Source organism: Ceratotherium simum, chromosome 6 (genome assembly GCF_057802395.1).
Source record: "Ceratotherium simum simum isolate JZ-2026a chromosome 6, ASM5780239v1, whole genome shotgun sequence".
NCBI lineage: Eukaryota > Metazoa > Chordata > Mammalia > Perissodactyla > Rhinocerotidae > Ceratotherium > Ceratotherium simum.
The window spans coordinates 3926341-3941593 of record NC_141905.1 but is presented as its reverse complement, the minus strand read 5'-3'; positions in this window follow the sequence as shown (position 1 = coordinate 3941593).

Sequence of the window (15253 nt, the reverse complement as noted above, 5' to 3'; positions counted from 1 at the left end):
CGTACTCACTAGAATCATCAGCAGCATGAGCTCTACTGCTCCCAGGACAGAGCTCCCTTGTGCAGTGGAGCTGCTATGTGGAGTCAGAAACACTCAGTGACCTGCAACCCAACCAGCAGGATAAACTGCAGACAGGAACTGCCCGGGGGTTTTCAATACCTCAGGTCCAGTGCGCTCCTTCTCCTTTATCCTCAAATCAAACTTGTAAAAATATATATGGACTCATTATACTCACCACAGATTCCTCCCAAACGTCACTCTTATGATGGCCAGAAAATTTAAAACCTAGCCTCTGTTGTTGCATACTGTAGGAAATTGCAAATGATTCTGTTGGTATCAACGAGATCTGGGATTTTCAGCATAAGAGAAAGGAGATCCATATATCATTGATATAGTTAAGTAAAAACTCAACAATCCTGAATCAGAATTGGAAGTAGTAGTATGCATTCATGATATATTTTATTTAAAAACAAATACACATTTCCTAGCTATGTTTATTGAAAATGTCTAGAAACAACAACCAACACAATAGCAAAGAGCACCCCTAGCACTCAGGCGGTGGTCTCCAAATGCCATTTCCCATCAAAGGAGCCAGAGTTTCAAGGAAAAATGATGGATTCCAGATCAGGACATGAACAAGATGAGTCTGTTACATCTTATAAAACCAGAAAATAAGGAAGCTATCAGTGACTACCAGGCTCACATCAACTGGATTCAGAAGCCAATTTGAACAGGTTCTCTCAGGCAAAGATGGGACAATTTGAGCATCAATAAGAATAATAGCTACAATGGATTGAAACATATCAAATCTCAAATATGTTTCAATCCCTAAGTTCCATGAAGACGCTCAATGGAAGAAAAAAACTACACTGGTCACCTTTGGAGGATGTTATGAAATCAGCCCACTGTTTTGAAAGCTTATAAGTAAAGGGGAGAATTAAGCATAATTCTCTTCCTATACAAACTAGATTTCTGGGTAATCCAATAACCAATGAAGTGAAGTTTTTCTTTGTAGATGTTTTCCAGCTTATAAAAGAAGAAAATAAAATTAGAATGGCACCATGTTGCAACCCCTAATGAATTAATGCACCTAGGCTATGATCATCACGGCTGCTAATCACGAAAGAGAAACCACCAGACGCTACATGCCTCCTAATGGAAGTCAAATCATAACACCTCCTAAGAAGTAGCCTTGCCCACAAATCTCCCCTGAGCCTGGTCAAGCCTCTGCGTCTATTTACAGGCAATACAAGGAACAATGAAGATGTGATCAATCCCATGAGGATGCTGTCAGCCAAACCAACTGTGGGGAACTACAGGGGAGACAACAAAAGCAAAATGCAGTGAACGAAAGAGAGACTTAAAAGACATCAGCTGATCTGAAAATGTGGACCTTTTTTGGATCCTGATTCAAATAAACTATTTAAAAAAACACATTTATTAAACATTCAGGGAAATTTGAACATTGGCTGGATGTTGATGTTGAAGGAATTATTATTACATTCTTAGATGTAATAATTATATTTTGGTTATTTTTTTTAAGTCCATATAATTTGGCAGGGATTTGTTTCAAAAGAATCCAGGAGAAATAGAAAAAGCAAGGTTGGACATGGTTGATAACTATGGAAGCTAAGTGATAGATACACAGAGGAGTTTCTCGCCTCTGCCTTTGTGTAAGTATTAAATTTTTCACAATAAAAAGTTTTTTGAAAGAAAAGAAAAAGGTAGTCTCTTCCACTTTTTCATGTCTGCCTCTCTTGGTAAATTGTTCACCTAGATACAGTTATATGATTCAGCTGAATCAATACATTCTAATTCTACCCCTAAAAAAAGCATAATTCACACAATACTTCTAAACACAAACACCTGACAAGATAAATTTCTCATTCATGTTACCTAACCCAGAAATTTCCTCTATTTAAGTTTCTTTTTGGATTAGCATCCCGCCTCACCTCCTCCTCACACCTGTTGCAGATGTCTTTCTAAGTGTCTGATCGTCCTGTAGAAGGAACCAACTGTTGAACGGACCCCCAACTCTTATCCTGACCAATATCCTCCAACCTAGAAGCACTACAACTGGAAGTGTAGTTGCCTCACTCAGTAAAAGCGGTAGACAATCCCTGGTCAGAAAAAGGACGGGGCGGGGGGCACACAGCCCCTGCTCTCAGGCCCCCGCATCTTCACTCTGCCTCTCACCCGCTGTGTCCCTTGGGCAGGTTATTTCCTCTCTCTTACTCCTCCATAGAGGTTCTTGAAGAATGAGACATTGTACATAAAGATTGAAAAGAGGTCCAGACAAAGAGAAAGTGCCCAAGGCAGGCAAGATTCCTTCCCACTGGAAATCGAGGTCAGCAAAGACAAGGGGACCTGAATGACGATAAAGAAGTAGACCCCGAGTCAAGGGAGCCCAGAGAGAGTGCTGAAGATACAGGTACAATGGCCAAGTGACAGGAAAGGAGAGCTACTTGGGATATCGTTGAGTAGGGACTATGGGAAATCTTAGTGGACCCCAAGGCAGTTCATCAGGTCCCAGGAGAGGGGGTAGCCACCGTGAGATGGCATCCACTTGGGACATATGGGGCTGCTGTTCATTCCTGACCTGCTCTCTCCACACACCTGCCCCACACTTCATATCTGGCCACCCTGGCACTGACCCCACGCAGTTCAGCCCACTGGTGGCTCAGCCTTTCCAGTGTGACCCATCCTTTGGCCTTCCTCTCTGTGTTACTTGCAGACTCCAACTGACCTTTTCCCTGGCACAACCTCTTTGTGCCTAATAATCTTATCCATGTGTCTCAGGCAATAGAAAAAAAAGTTCAAATAAACAGATCCTGAGGATCGATGGAATTGGCTCCTGAAGATCAAAAGCTACAGCCATGCACCACCCACACAGATCTGGGGTCCTTGCCACACGCAAATCAGATTCCAGGTCAAGCCGGCCCCCTCCTCCCTCAGCAGAAGCCCCTCCCCTGCCCTAGGACCTATTTGCATGAATTGGCACATGGGTTTCTAGGCAAAAGAGAAAAGTAGAGATGAACAAATGAAGGCTATGTTGATGTCTTTTTCTAACTCACCCCACAGAGACAAAGTGACCACAAGTGAAAGAGTGGCTTTCATGAGCACCTGTGAAGCTCCAGACTACAAGCTGGGCTGCCTGGGTCCCAGGCGAACAAGTGGCACTGAGTGTGGGCTCCATCTTCCTGGCGCAGGGTCTGCTCTGATTCAGGAAGAGTGAAGCATATACAACATTGCAGAGCCCTATTTGGAGAGCACTGGGAGGCGGCACCCAGAGTGAAAATCAGGGCTCTGACAAAGGGCAGGGAGAAGAGGCAGTGATGAGGAGCCTCTCTCTTTCTGACAGCCAGAAAGGACCAACGAGGAGATCAGAGCAGAAGGAAATGAGTGGACAGGTTGGGATCACATCTGACCTTCCTCAGGGACTCCAAGATCTCCGAGATCTCCATGCACAATTGGGAGGCTGAGAGCCTGCCTTAGCTACGGGAGTCATCAGCCACAGCATTCCGATTATTAATACTGAAGTTATCTCATTGTAATTGCATGCTGGCGGTCCTGGGGGCCATTCAGATCACACACACGTATGGGATAAGCACCTCTTTGGGGATAGTCAAAGAAAAGAGGCACCATCTTAGGACTGAGCTGTGGTTCCAAGGGCAGAGCTGCTTGCAGGAAGGACAGAGTTTATATTTGACCTGGGAGACCAACTATAACCACACACAATGGTCCACAATCCAAGGCCAACTGAATAGCCCAGCCAACAACAAATTTGAAATTCAGAAAAGTTCAAGGTCACTGTGTGCTGAGGGCTCCAGAGAGGCATCTCAGAAAAAAATGCATTTGTTCTTTCTCTGAACAGCTGGGCACTGCTCCAAGCTCTGGGGATGCAGCAAAGTCAGAGCTGCCCTCAAGAGGCTTAGAGCCTTGTAAGGAGAGCTGACTGTGGTCTTGCGACAATCTCTCTGGTGCAAGTCCAGGGGCGCAGGAGGGGACCACTCATGCCGCGCAGGTGGGAGGGAGGCACAGAGCCTTCACAAGGTGACAACTGCCCCAAGCTTAAAGCAAAGGAGCAGGGACAGTCCAGGCAGGGGGCAGAAGCAGCAGAGCCCCCGAGCTGTGATGATATGTCCATGAAAGGTCTGTGGGGTTAGGGGCTGGGCTGGGGAGTAAAGGAGGGAGCCCGACCCCACGGGTCTTTGAGCAGAAAGTGTCAGAACGCCAGTGGGACTCCTGGTTCTGGGGAAAAGAGAATGAACCAGCTTCCTCAGTCAGAGCAAGTGCTGGAGGAGGAAGCTAGAGCATCAGGAACAAGAAGGCTGCATCTGTGCAGCCTCCGGCCAGTCTGCCACCTTCCCCTGGGCTTCCCTCTCTTCCTCTGTCACGCAGGAGCCACCCTGCCCCGCCTACCCCTGGAGATAAGGATATAAGGACCCCGTGGACTATGGTTTGTGAGAGTCCCGGGACTGGTTCCAAGGGCCTTACAACTGCTGGGGCGGTGAGCGCTCAGAGGCGGCCTGATGCGTTCCAGCAGCATCGAGCAAACAAACACCCACTGAATAACCAGCCTCTGAGAACTGTATCCCAGAGGGACCGCCACTCTCCTCCAGGTAGAAACCAAATCTAGCTGATTGATTTGAAGTGCGAGTTACACAAGTCATCACCAAGTATGGATTTAAGCTTTAAGAATTAATGAAAGGAAATAATTGCAAATGTGCCCAAACCACAGTCCAAATGAAGCTTTGTCCTTGAACAACCGTAATTTAAGATTGTCAGCTGTGGGCCTGATAACGAAAAGGAGACTTTATCCAGCCCCTTCTCCCAATAATAAAAATTGGTTTTTGACCAGGGCCAATCTATTGTTCCAGATCATTAACTTCAGAGAATAAATCATTTTCTCATGCAGTAAAACTGGTTTCTGGGGGTTTGATGTTTCAGGCGGCTGGTAATGCAGAACTGAAAGGCTCTTTCAGCTGGAAGCAGCTTTGGGGAGGGCAAAGCGGCCTCCCTTTTCTGATTCTTTGGGCTTCCTTTGTGGCATCTGAATTCCAGCTAGACCTGGGTGCTTTCAAAAAAACCCCATTTTAACCTTCTCTTCCTGAGGCCTGAATTTCAGCCTTTCCTTCAGAAATGCCCTCCGCCCACTTGTATTCCGGTCCACACCAGCAGCAGCTGACCCGTGGGGCCCTGGTCACGCCAACCTGACCTCCAAAGCAGAGCAGAAGCAAGTGGAGTGTCCCCAAGGCCAAGGTCCATGGTGCTCATTCTGAATCACAAATCCAAAATGCCATAAGCAAACCTCATTATTATCAAAAAGAAGTCCGAATTGTAAGACATTCAGGAAAAAACCCATTCTTCTCCCTCAGCCGTGAGCACACAATGATATTCTGCAGATTCTTGATCTAAAGGACAAAGGCTTCTCTTCTCAGCAGGGGGAGAAGAAACTAGCATGGATTCAAAAAAGCAGCAAGTGACACGTAGGACTAGAACCCCTTACCCTGCCATCTCACATGATTCTCACAGTAAGGGCGTGAGGAGAATATTGTTGAACCTTTTGTACAGATTGAAAAACTGAGGCTTGATGAGTCTCAGTGACTATCTCCAGACCACACTTCTGTAAGTGGGGAGTCGCAGGTAAACTCAGGCCTCTGGAGCCCCAGGCTCCACTCTTCCCACCAGCCCAGGTGGGATCCAGGGAGAAGGCACTTCTGCAGCCCATCTTTCTGGAGACTAGGTTGGGACCAGGGAGGATGCCGGGCACAGTGGGGACAGCCACAACAGGCCTCCTGGGGCCACTCCCAAGTGCCAAGTTCTTGTCAGACACAAGGTCACCCGGGAGGAGCTTTAGGAGACAGGGTCAGTGGGCAGGGACCCACACGCAGTGTGAAGAGCCCGTGTTAGACCGCTGCGGGGGGGAATGTGGCTGAGTGCTCCTGCATCAACACGACACTCCACAGCCCCAGCCAGACTCCCTGTGATGCTGGGCTCGGCCAAAGTGTCTCCCTGGCTCTCATGGCTATAGCATCAACATTCAGAAAACCTCACGTCTGAGCTCACCATAATCCCATGAACCGCGCCTGTCCCATGGAGGTGAATCCTGATCAGCCACGTGTGTGCAGAGTAACACATGACACACTCAGGATCACACTGAAGTGACAGCTGAAACATTTAATTACATGGTATTACATGGGACCAACCAACCAGAACAGACAGCAGCCAGGAAAGTCGGGACCTGGCTCCCCAGTGCACTCACCAGCGACACGGCGCTGGAGCCACAGCTGGTCGCATCTGGTACAGACCCTGAAGTCAAGCTGAGCTGATGAGACTCTGTCTCTGAAAATTCAGAATTAGGAGAACGAGAGTCTGGCCTCTTAATGAAGTGACTGGAACTGCGGATGACCAACATTCGACATCCTACAGACCGAGAATCACATAAAGGCCAGCTTCAGAGAGAGACGAAAGCTGACGCGGTAGAAGGCAGCGGAGGGAGAGGCCCTTCCCACCGGCGTCTCTGCTCACGTTCCCGTCCTTCCCTAATCCCAGCTGCATTTCCGCCCTTAGAGGCCCTGAAATCACACTTGATCCCTATTTTAAAACAATCATTTCCCTTTGCTTATGTATCAGGGTCAAAATCATCCCCACAACTCAGATTTGAAAACAGAATAGCATCCTTATTTTTCATCTCTATCCTCATCTTCTTTGCAGTCTCCCTTCCTGGTAAGGAGCAGCTCTCCCTGGTTCCCCACACCTGCACACGTGGGGGTGGGGGGTTATACTCGACTTGCAGTCAAAGGTAAGTTGATTTCTTTTGAGATAAAATAGCCCCTTTCAGGTTAGGAATGAATGTTTAGTCTTGCAGGTGAGCCCTCCCCCTTCTTCTAGCCAAGGTCACCTGCGTTGACAGTCCTTGTGACCCTTGCAGGAGATCTCAGGGTGCACCCGTCCTCCATCCTCCGGTCCTCATTGGCTTCTTCTGTGGGGTGTCGAATGGCCTTGCCCTGCCCCCTGACGGCCTCAGCTGATACAATTGGTGGCTCCACGAGCTTTGCCCCTCAGCTACATTATGTGTTCCCAGCTGGGAAGGCAGACCCCCAGTGGCCTCCCACACACCTGCACAGGCTACGGGGAACCAAGAAGTGCATTTCAAACTCTTTCTCTGCCCAAGCATCCCAAGCTGCCATTTTGTCCCTCTGCCACAACCAGCCCAGGTGGTTCTCAGGCCCCCTGGTTCCAGAATTTTAACCGTACTGGAGGTGCAAGCCCCTGTGCTTTTGGCTTCCTTTCTCAGCAGCCCGAGTTCCTCTCTTCTCAGCCCCACTGTCCCGGCCACCACGAATCACACCAAGGAGAGCAGGGTGCTGATTTCCTCAGGGCCCCAGGCAAGATTTCCGCCAAACTCCTCCATCCTCACCACCATGGGGGGATGGCACATCCCTGCATCTTGTCCTCCTTCTTGCCCACTAGGTGAGCATCCTTATCCGGAAATCCACGCTTCCTGGACCTCTGAGACTCACGGTCCAGCCTAAGAGTCAGATTCAACACAGAGAGAAAAACTGCTTTACCCTAAGGGAAGTGTCCGGAGGAGGCATTTTAAAATTATTTATTTAAAATTACCCCTGTTATCATTTGAATGGGCTTGAGTCTCTTTCTTTTACTTGTGACGATTCTTAATACACACAGGACTGGATGAGAAGTTCCTGTCTGGATCTTTCCAAAGACAGTCCTTCTGAATGCCCCAGGGATGAGAGGGTGGAGGGGGGTTGCCCTTTGTATTCATGTGTCCAGTGACTCCCAGGGCAGAGGGGAGAGAAGGGACTTTGGGCTGGCCTGCTATACACGCCACTCCTCAGGTGAGGAGGAAAGTCGGGAGACCTGGCCCTCTGGGGTTGGCTGCACCCTGACACGCGGGCCTCTTTCCACTTCCTGTGGCCTGTACCCTGCAGAGTGGGGTCCTATCCCAGACTCTAGGTGCTATTTGAGGGCTTGAACCCTTCCCACCTGCCCAGTCCTTCCTTCCAGGTCTGACCTTGTTCCTCATGAGCCAAGCCACCCACCACAGTGCCCCCTTTCTGCTCCATTGTCACAGACTCCTCAAGATCACAGCCCTGGGCACCTACCTCTGGGCCTTCCAGCCAGGGCCCGGAGGACAGCAGAATCAGGAGCATGCCAAGTCAGACCTGGACCACCACAGCCAGGACCAGCTTTTTGGACACTGTCATTAGAAAGCTCACCCCTCATACCTCCTGGGTCAGGACTCTCTCCTGATGCCAGCCCCAGCTCACTGCCCAAGTCTGCTCACCCCACCCCCATGCCATCCCCGGTCACAGGGCCCCAGCAAGGCTCACATTATCTAGGACACAATGCACCTGAGTGCCCTTAGACCCATAAACACAGCACTCCTCACCAGGAGATCTACAAGGACACCACCAGAAGCTTCTTGCCTCCTCCTGGAAAGTCATTCTGGCCTCTGCTATTTGTGGCTTGAGGGCACAAGAGGTAGTAACCTCCTACAGGGACCTCGGGTCCCCCCAGCCCCCAGTCTCCCCTTGCAGGGGCTCTGCTCTTCCTCTGTGTGGCTTCACTGTGGCTCAGTAGGTTGAATCCACTTCTACAATCCTGGGAGGCTTGCCCTGGGGGAGGGCCGAGGAGGGGCACCAGGTGAGCAGGGGTGCCGATCGACGGAGAGCAGCAGCCACTGAGCTCGCTGGTCTGGGGGCCACAGGGAGAGGGCTCCTGTAGGTTTGCTCCCCAGAGACAAGTAGCATCTCCAGCTGACTTGCCTGCAAATGCAGCTCTGTCTGGGATTGAGTATCTTTAATTGAGTTTAATATCTGGACTCAAAAATGCATTACCATTTATAAAGACATCTTTAATAATTTCATACCATAATCTTCAAAATTTAATAAGCCCTCCACAGATAATTAATAACAATGTGACCTAACTTAAAAAGTAAAATGTAGTGGCATACAATCTTCAGCTATTAAAAGGCTGCTGTTCCGAGGCGTCCTGTCCCAGGATCCTCTCTCCACCATTCAGGACCCCTTGGCTCACCCCCTGGAGGAGGGAGAAAAGATTCAGACCAGAACAAAGAGCGAAATTCCTACCTTTGATCTCAATTCCAAGAGCTGGGTGCTTAAAAGGGAGCTGGTTTTCCTTTGAATTTCAAAGGATATATTTGACTCGGATGATCAGGAACCAGAGCTCTGAGGAGCTTAAGTCCCAGAGTGGAGGAGGTGAGTGTGAAGAAGGATCCAGAATAGGACTAAGAATCATTTCCCTGCCAAGATGGGGCTGAGGATCATCGACAAGATTTGGAAGTGGTGAGACCAAGAATGGGACATTCCCTGTGTCCCTTCCAAGAGACTCAGAGTCTCTTGGAGACTGAGTTATGTTGAGGGGGAAGCTGAAAGCAGGAGGCTGCCCCACTTCCTGCCTGAAATTCTGGAATATCATCACCTCCGTGCTACAGCAACACGGGGCCCCTGGGGAGCAGAGCTGGTGGCACAGCATCTTTAGGCAACACATTATCAGGATTCTTGGTTTCAACAAAGAAGCCAATTCTGGCTAAATAATCAGAAAAGCCATCTATTGGCCGGGTATCAGAGTGCGCACAGAATGGACAGAAGGGACACTTCTGTGGTGCAGGCCTCAGTCGAGAGGTCAGCTGGGAGAAGTGTGCCTTTGGCCTCTGTCCGTGCAGATGCCACGGCTGAGTGTCTACAGCTGCTGAACTCACGGTCTGTGCTGGCTGCACTAAGCTGGCCTGCCTCCTGCTGCCGACGAGGCCACCATCCTTGTACTGCTGACCCTCTGAGACTCAGCCATGCCCACCGAGGTCTCCAGCCCACTCCTCACTCACTGCTCGGACCATCCCCACCCCACAGTGAGCTCTGGCAGGCACATCATCTCTGAATCCCTGCCAACGTCTGCATTCCTCCTCCAGGGGCGCAGAAATTGTTGTGGATTTTCTGCACGCTCTGCGGGAGCTGAGAGATACTAGGGTGGGTGGGCAGAGGCTTTCTCGGGCCCTCTCTGGCTCCAGAAAATATTTCTCATTCTGGCTACCCAGAATCCAAACAGCTTTCCTATTTGGGAGAATCCCAGGAGAGAAGGGAGCAGCTCTACCTCTGAAGCCAGGGGGTGGGGGAGAGCGGGCAGGTAGCCCCTGTCCCCACCTGCTGGCCCATGGGGTGGACATGTGGCCTGAGGGTGGCCAATCAGGTACTACCGCCAGGTCTCAGCTCCTGAGGGAGGCAGCTGGTTTCCATGGTGGCCGAGGTGGGATGACGTCCAGCAGTCTGGTGGCAGCAATGTCTGTAGCCAAGTTGAAGAGGGCTCAGCTCTCAGCTGCCGGATCCACAAAGAGACAGCTCCGTGGTGTTGTCGTGCTGCACCCTGCCTTCTTGGTACTCACCCGAGCCCCGTCCTGCAGCCTTCCTCCAAAGCCAGGACAACACAGAAACACACACTGAGAACTTATCTCACCCCAGAGCTGAGGACAGGAGGAGGGAAAGGGGTCAGTTCCAAACTTGTCTGAATATTTAACCAAATCTTCAACATCTTAAACCAGAAGAAACTGCATTACATACATGTATACAGTACTTTTCTGCTTAAGGCCCTGGCAGCCTTGGGGCGAAAGGCAGTAGAGAATCAGCATTTATTGAGCACCTTCTGTATCCCAGGTATTCACTCTCAGAGGCATCATTTGCTTGTAAGGAATGAAACCCAGTCAAACTAACTCCAGCAAAAGATAGAATTTATGAAAAAAATCAGTTGAAGCTCACAGAATTAAAGGGCAAAAGGTGCACCCTGGAGAGAGTACCAATATTATAAATTTTGACAATTAAAATAATGCAAGTACAGAAAATCATCACTAGAATACCACAGTAATAACTGCTATAGGCAAGACCCCATTGATGCATGCTAAGAATTAGTGGGCAAAACTTTCAGGAGAAACAGGGATATTTGCATAGCCCCAAAGCCTCTCCACCAAAATATTTATTAATTACTTGGGTGGTTTTAACATATGTCCAGAAATTCTTTGGTACTCCTCCCTTCAGGAGGTGGAACTTAATTCCCTCTTGCGTGTGGGCTGGACTTAGTGACCCACTCCCAAAGAATGGACTACGGAAAAAGAAAAAGAGTAACTTTACAGTGGAGAAAACTGCAGACACCACCTTAACACAGTGATCAAGGTTAAGATCACCAGTAATAAGTCACGTTGACATCAGGTACCCCTGACGTGATATGATAAGAAGGGCACGTCCCCCTGAACCCTGTTGTATTCATAACTCCAGACTAGTCATGAGAAAATATCAGACAAACCCAAATTCAGGGCCATTCTACAAAATACTTGACCAGTGTTCTTCAAAAGCGTCAAGGTCATGGAAAACAAGGAAAGACTGAAGATAGTGACGAATTGGAGGGGACTAAGGAGACACGACGACTAAATGCAAAGTGATGTCTTGTATCGGATCTGGGCACAGGAACAGGACACTAGTGGAAAAACTGGGGCAATCCAAACAAGGCTGTGCTTTAGGTAAGAGGGGGACCAACCGTCCTGAAGGGGCACTTTGGGCATGGGACTTCCAGTTCTAAAATTAGGACAGCCCTGGTTTGTCTGGACTGGGGGGGAGGGGGAGGCAGGCGCGGTGTGGGGAGCTTCCTAGTATGCGAGGCTTTCAACGCTGAAAGCAGCAAAGTCTCGGGAAACCAGGATGAGCTGGTTACCCTCGTAATCCATACTACTGTACAGGGTTCATTTCTCCGTTGTGACTAGGGTATCACAGTCATGTAAATGGTAACATTAGGGGAAGCTGGTGAAAGGGGTACAAGAACACTCTGTACCATCCTTCCAACTCTTCAGTAAATCTAAAATTATTTCAAAATAAAAAGTTTAAAATAAAACAAAACAATTGAAATAATAAAAATAGTGGGGAGGAGGCAAGAGGTGAGAGGAAGTATAAATATCCTAATATCCTCACTTCTCACGACAAAACGTCAATAGATGCAGGCAAGGCTCGGGAGAGAACCAGAGATGGAAAAGCCTGGAAGAAATCACTTCTCTGTCCATCCAGGCTGCTCGGGCTGATCTCTCTCCTCTCTCAGCCCTTTATCTCCCAGCAGCCCTGCTTCAGTCTCCTTTCTCCCAGCTTTCTCTCTCTCTGTGCACGTGGCCGTCCCAGCTCTCCACGAAGCCCCCTCCCGGCACTCAGCACTACGTAAGAGTCTCTGAGTCTCATAGTAAATTCCAAGCTGAGCAAATCTGAGTCTTGTGTCCACCTCTGACTCCATCAGTTATAGCTGGGGGTGTGAGACACAGCCCACTGCCCCTCCATCAGCAGATGTGTGAAGGTGGATGACAGGCAGGCAAATGGGTCACCAGGTCACTGATGCTTCTAGTGGGGTGAAGTGAAAAAAATACAAATAACACTAAAGAATAAATAATGTTGTCGAGCACCTCAGTGTTATTTGTGACAACTAAATAAAGCTGTTTTGTTAAAAAAATTTTTTGAAGGTACATATCCATTACTGCTCAAGGCAAAGACCAACAGCTGTGGGAGCTCCCTGCCAGGGTCACACACAGACCCCCATGAAAGACCCATGCTAGTCCCCTCCTCTCCAGCCTAGGCCCCCTTCTCTCAGCTCCCGGGTGCCATGGGGGGGTGGCCTCCTCCTCCCTCTATTTTCTTTCCAGTCTTATCATTGTGATATAAATTCTGTACCTTGCTTCACTTGGGTCTGCCCTTTTGAATCTTAAAAGCCTGTTTGAGGAATCAAATAACTGAAATTTAACTATTTCTTGCTATTTTCCTCCCCACTTATCTCACTTATCCTGAAGAACACGTGAATGTCCTACTTGACTAGAGGTGGGGATCAGGGAACACGTAAAACAAATGGCAGGGAAGGCAGTAAGAGTAATATTTCAAATTATTATTGTACACACCAAACGTGTACCTGAAAAAAAAGTTTAATGTGAGAAAAACCCGCAATAGACCTATATGTTTTAAGTGTGTTTAGGGGTGGTTCCATCTTGGAAAGGAAAAATAAATATACTATGTAACCCCCCATTACTTGTCTCAAAAGATACAAAATCTTTGCCTGTTTTCCTTAATTTTGTTCTTTTCCTTCACAACCAAACTCACAGCCAACTGGTTCAACCCCAGTGAGTATCTGATTCAGGTAAGAGATTGATTACTTTTGGCACGCCTAAGGGTTGCCGTCTTTGATTCTATTGTTTTAAATTTATGAAACCTACACTTCTTATCTGCACGTTCATTTTTTCTCATCTTCCTCTCATTTTAATAAAAGAAGGATAAAATGCCACAAAATGCTCAAGGAGTTGCATAAGGTACATGCTGTGTAGACACAGAAGGTGTGCCGTGGTCAACACTGGGCTGTTGGCCAGTGGGCTGTGCCACAGGCACCAGCTGAACGGGTCAGGCTTTCAGTTGATGGGCAAATGTGTGTGTTCAACAATGCGAGGCTTCTTCCCTTTCTTAAACAGTGTATTAGAAATGTTTAATTTCATAAGAGTTTGATGTGCTCTTGTAAAACATCAAACAATGAAGTCATACGAAGAAAAAGTTAATTCTCTCCCTCTCCCAATGCCCCTTCACCCCCAGTGCCACACCTGGAGATAACCAATGTTAATTGCTTGGTGTGTTTCTTTCCACATCTTTCTCCACTCAAACATCAATGTATATAAGCACATGTAGGCAAACATTATTTTATGCTTTGTTTTAATCTTGATGGAGTCATACTATGGATATTATCTTGCAACCTGCTTTTTCAGCCAATAGTATACAGTGGACCACCTTCTAGGCCTCTGCATAGAGATCTAGTTAATTTTACTTTGTGCATAATACGTCATATTATGGATTTATCAAAATTTATTTAACCATTCCCCAAGATGAACCTTCAGATTAGTTCCAGTTTTTTAACACCACAATAAATTTCCTTGCACATTTACAGAAAAAAAAAATGGTCCTATTATTTCTGTAAGAAAGATAGCCAAAACTGGTTTTACCAAGCCAAAAATTGTGTGTGTTATTTATATTATTAGATATTCACCATATTACATTCCCAAAAGTTATAGAAACTCATGCTCCCACCCACAATGTGTAAAAGTGCTTTTTTCTCACTATTAGGATGTGTTATCAATTGTTTTAACATTTGCCAATTTGATGAGTGAAGAAAAGTATCTCATTGTGTTCATTTGCATTTCCCTGCTTCATTAGTGAGATTAAGCATCTCCTCAAATGTTAATTGGCTAATTCTGTGAATTGTCTGTTCATATTCTTTGCCTGTTTTTCTGTTGAGTTATTGGTCTTTTTCTTACTGTGTAGTTTTCTATTGCTCCCACAACAAATTACTATGAACTTAATAGCTTAAACAACACAAACTTATTATTTTACGGTTCTGGAGTTCAGAAGTGCAAAATGGCTCTCACTGGGCTAAAATGAGGGTGTTGGCTAGATGGTGTTCCTTTTCAGAGGTTCTAGGAGAGAATCTGTTTCTTTGCCTTTTCCAGCTTCTAGAGGCAACCCACATTTCTTGGCTTGTGGCTCCTTCCTCCATCTCCAAAGCCAGCAATGACAAGCCCAGTCTTTCTCACACTGCCATATCTCTGGTTCCCTGCAGCCAGGAAAGGTTCTTTGCTTTTAAGGACGCACTAGATTGAACTCTCCTGGATGATCCAAGCATCGTTCTCCATCTCAAGATCCATTAATCACATCCGCAAAGCCCTTTTGCCACATAAAGCAACCTATTCATAAGTTTGGGGGACTAAGGCATGGGTATCTTTGGGAGCCATGATTCTGCCTTATACTTTTCAATGTATGGAAGTGCTTTTTAAAAAAGGATATTAGCCCATTGTCAGTGTAAATGTTGCACACATTTTTTAACCCTACCATTTGTTTTTTTGATATTGTTTATGACTCTGCTCTCTTCAGACTTGCAAATATTTTCCACTTCCCCCACTTTAAGGCTATGTGATTGCTGTGAGGTGAGCAATAGTCTCCTGCAGTTTCCTCATTCAAAGCATAAGCAGCTCGAAGAGCCAGAATCACAATGTAAGTTGAAATCACACCCTCACCAGGTCTCTCGTGGGAAAGTTGGGGTAATAATTGGGATGAACCCTGAGAATCGGGTCATTTGGGTAGACCTGGATGAACCTGAACCCCCGGAATTCCCAAATCCTTCTCAGTCATCCTTTGCCAAGAGACATCTCCCCTCTCGC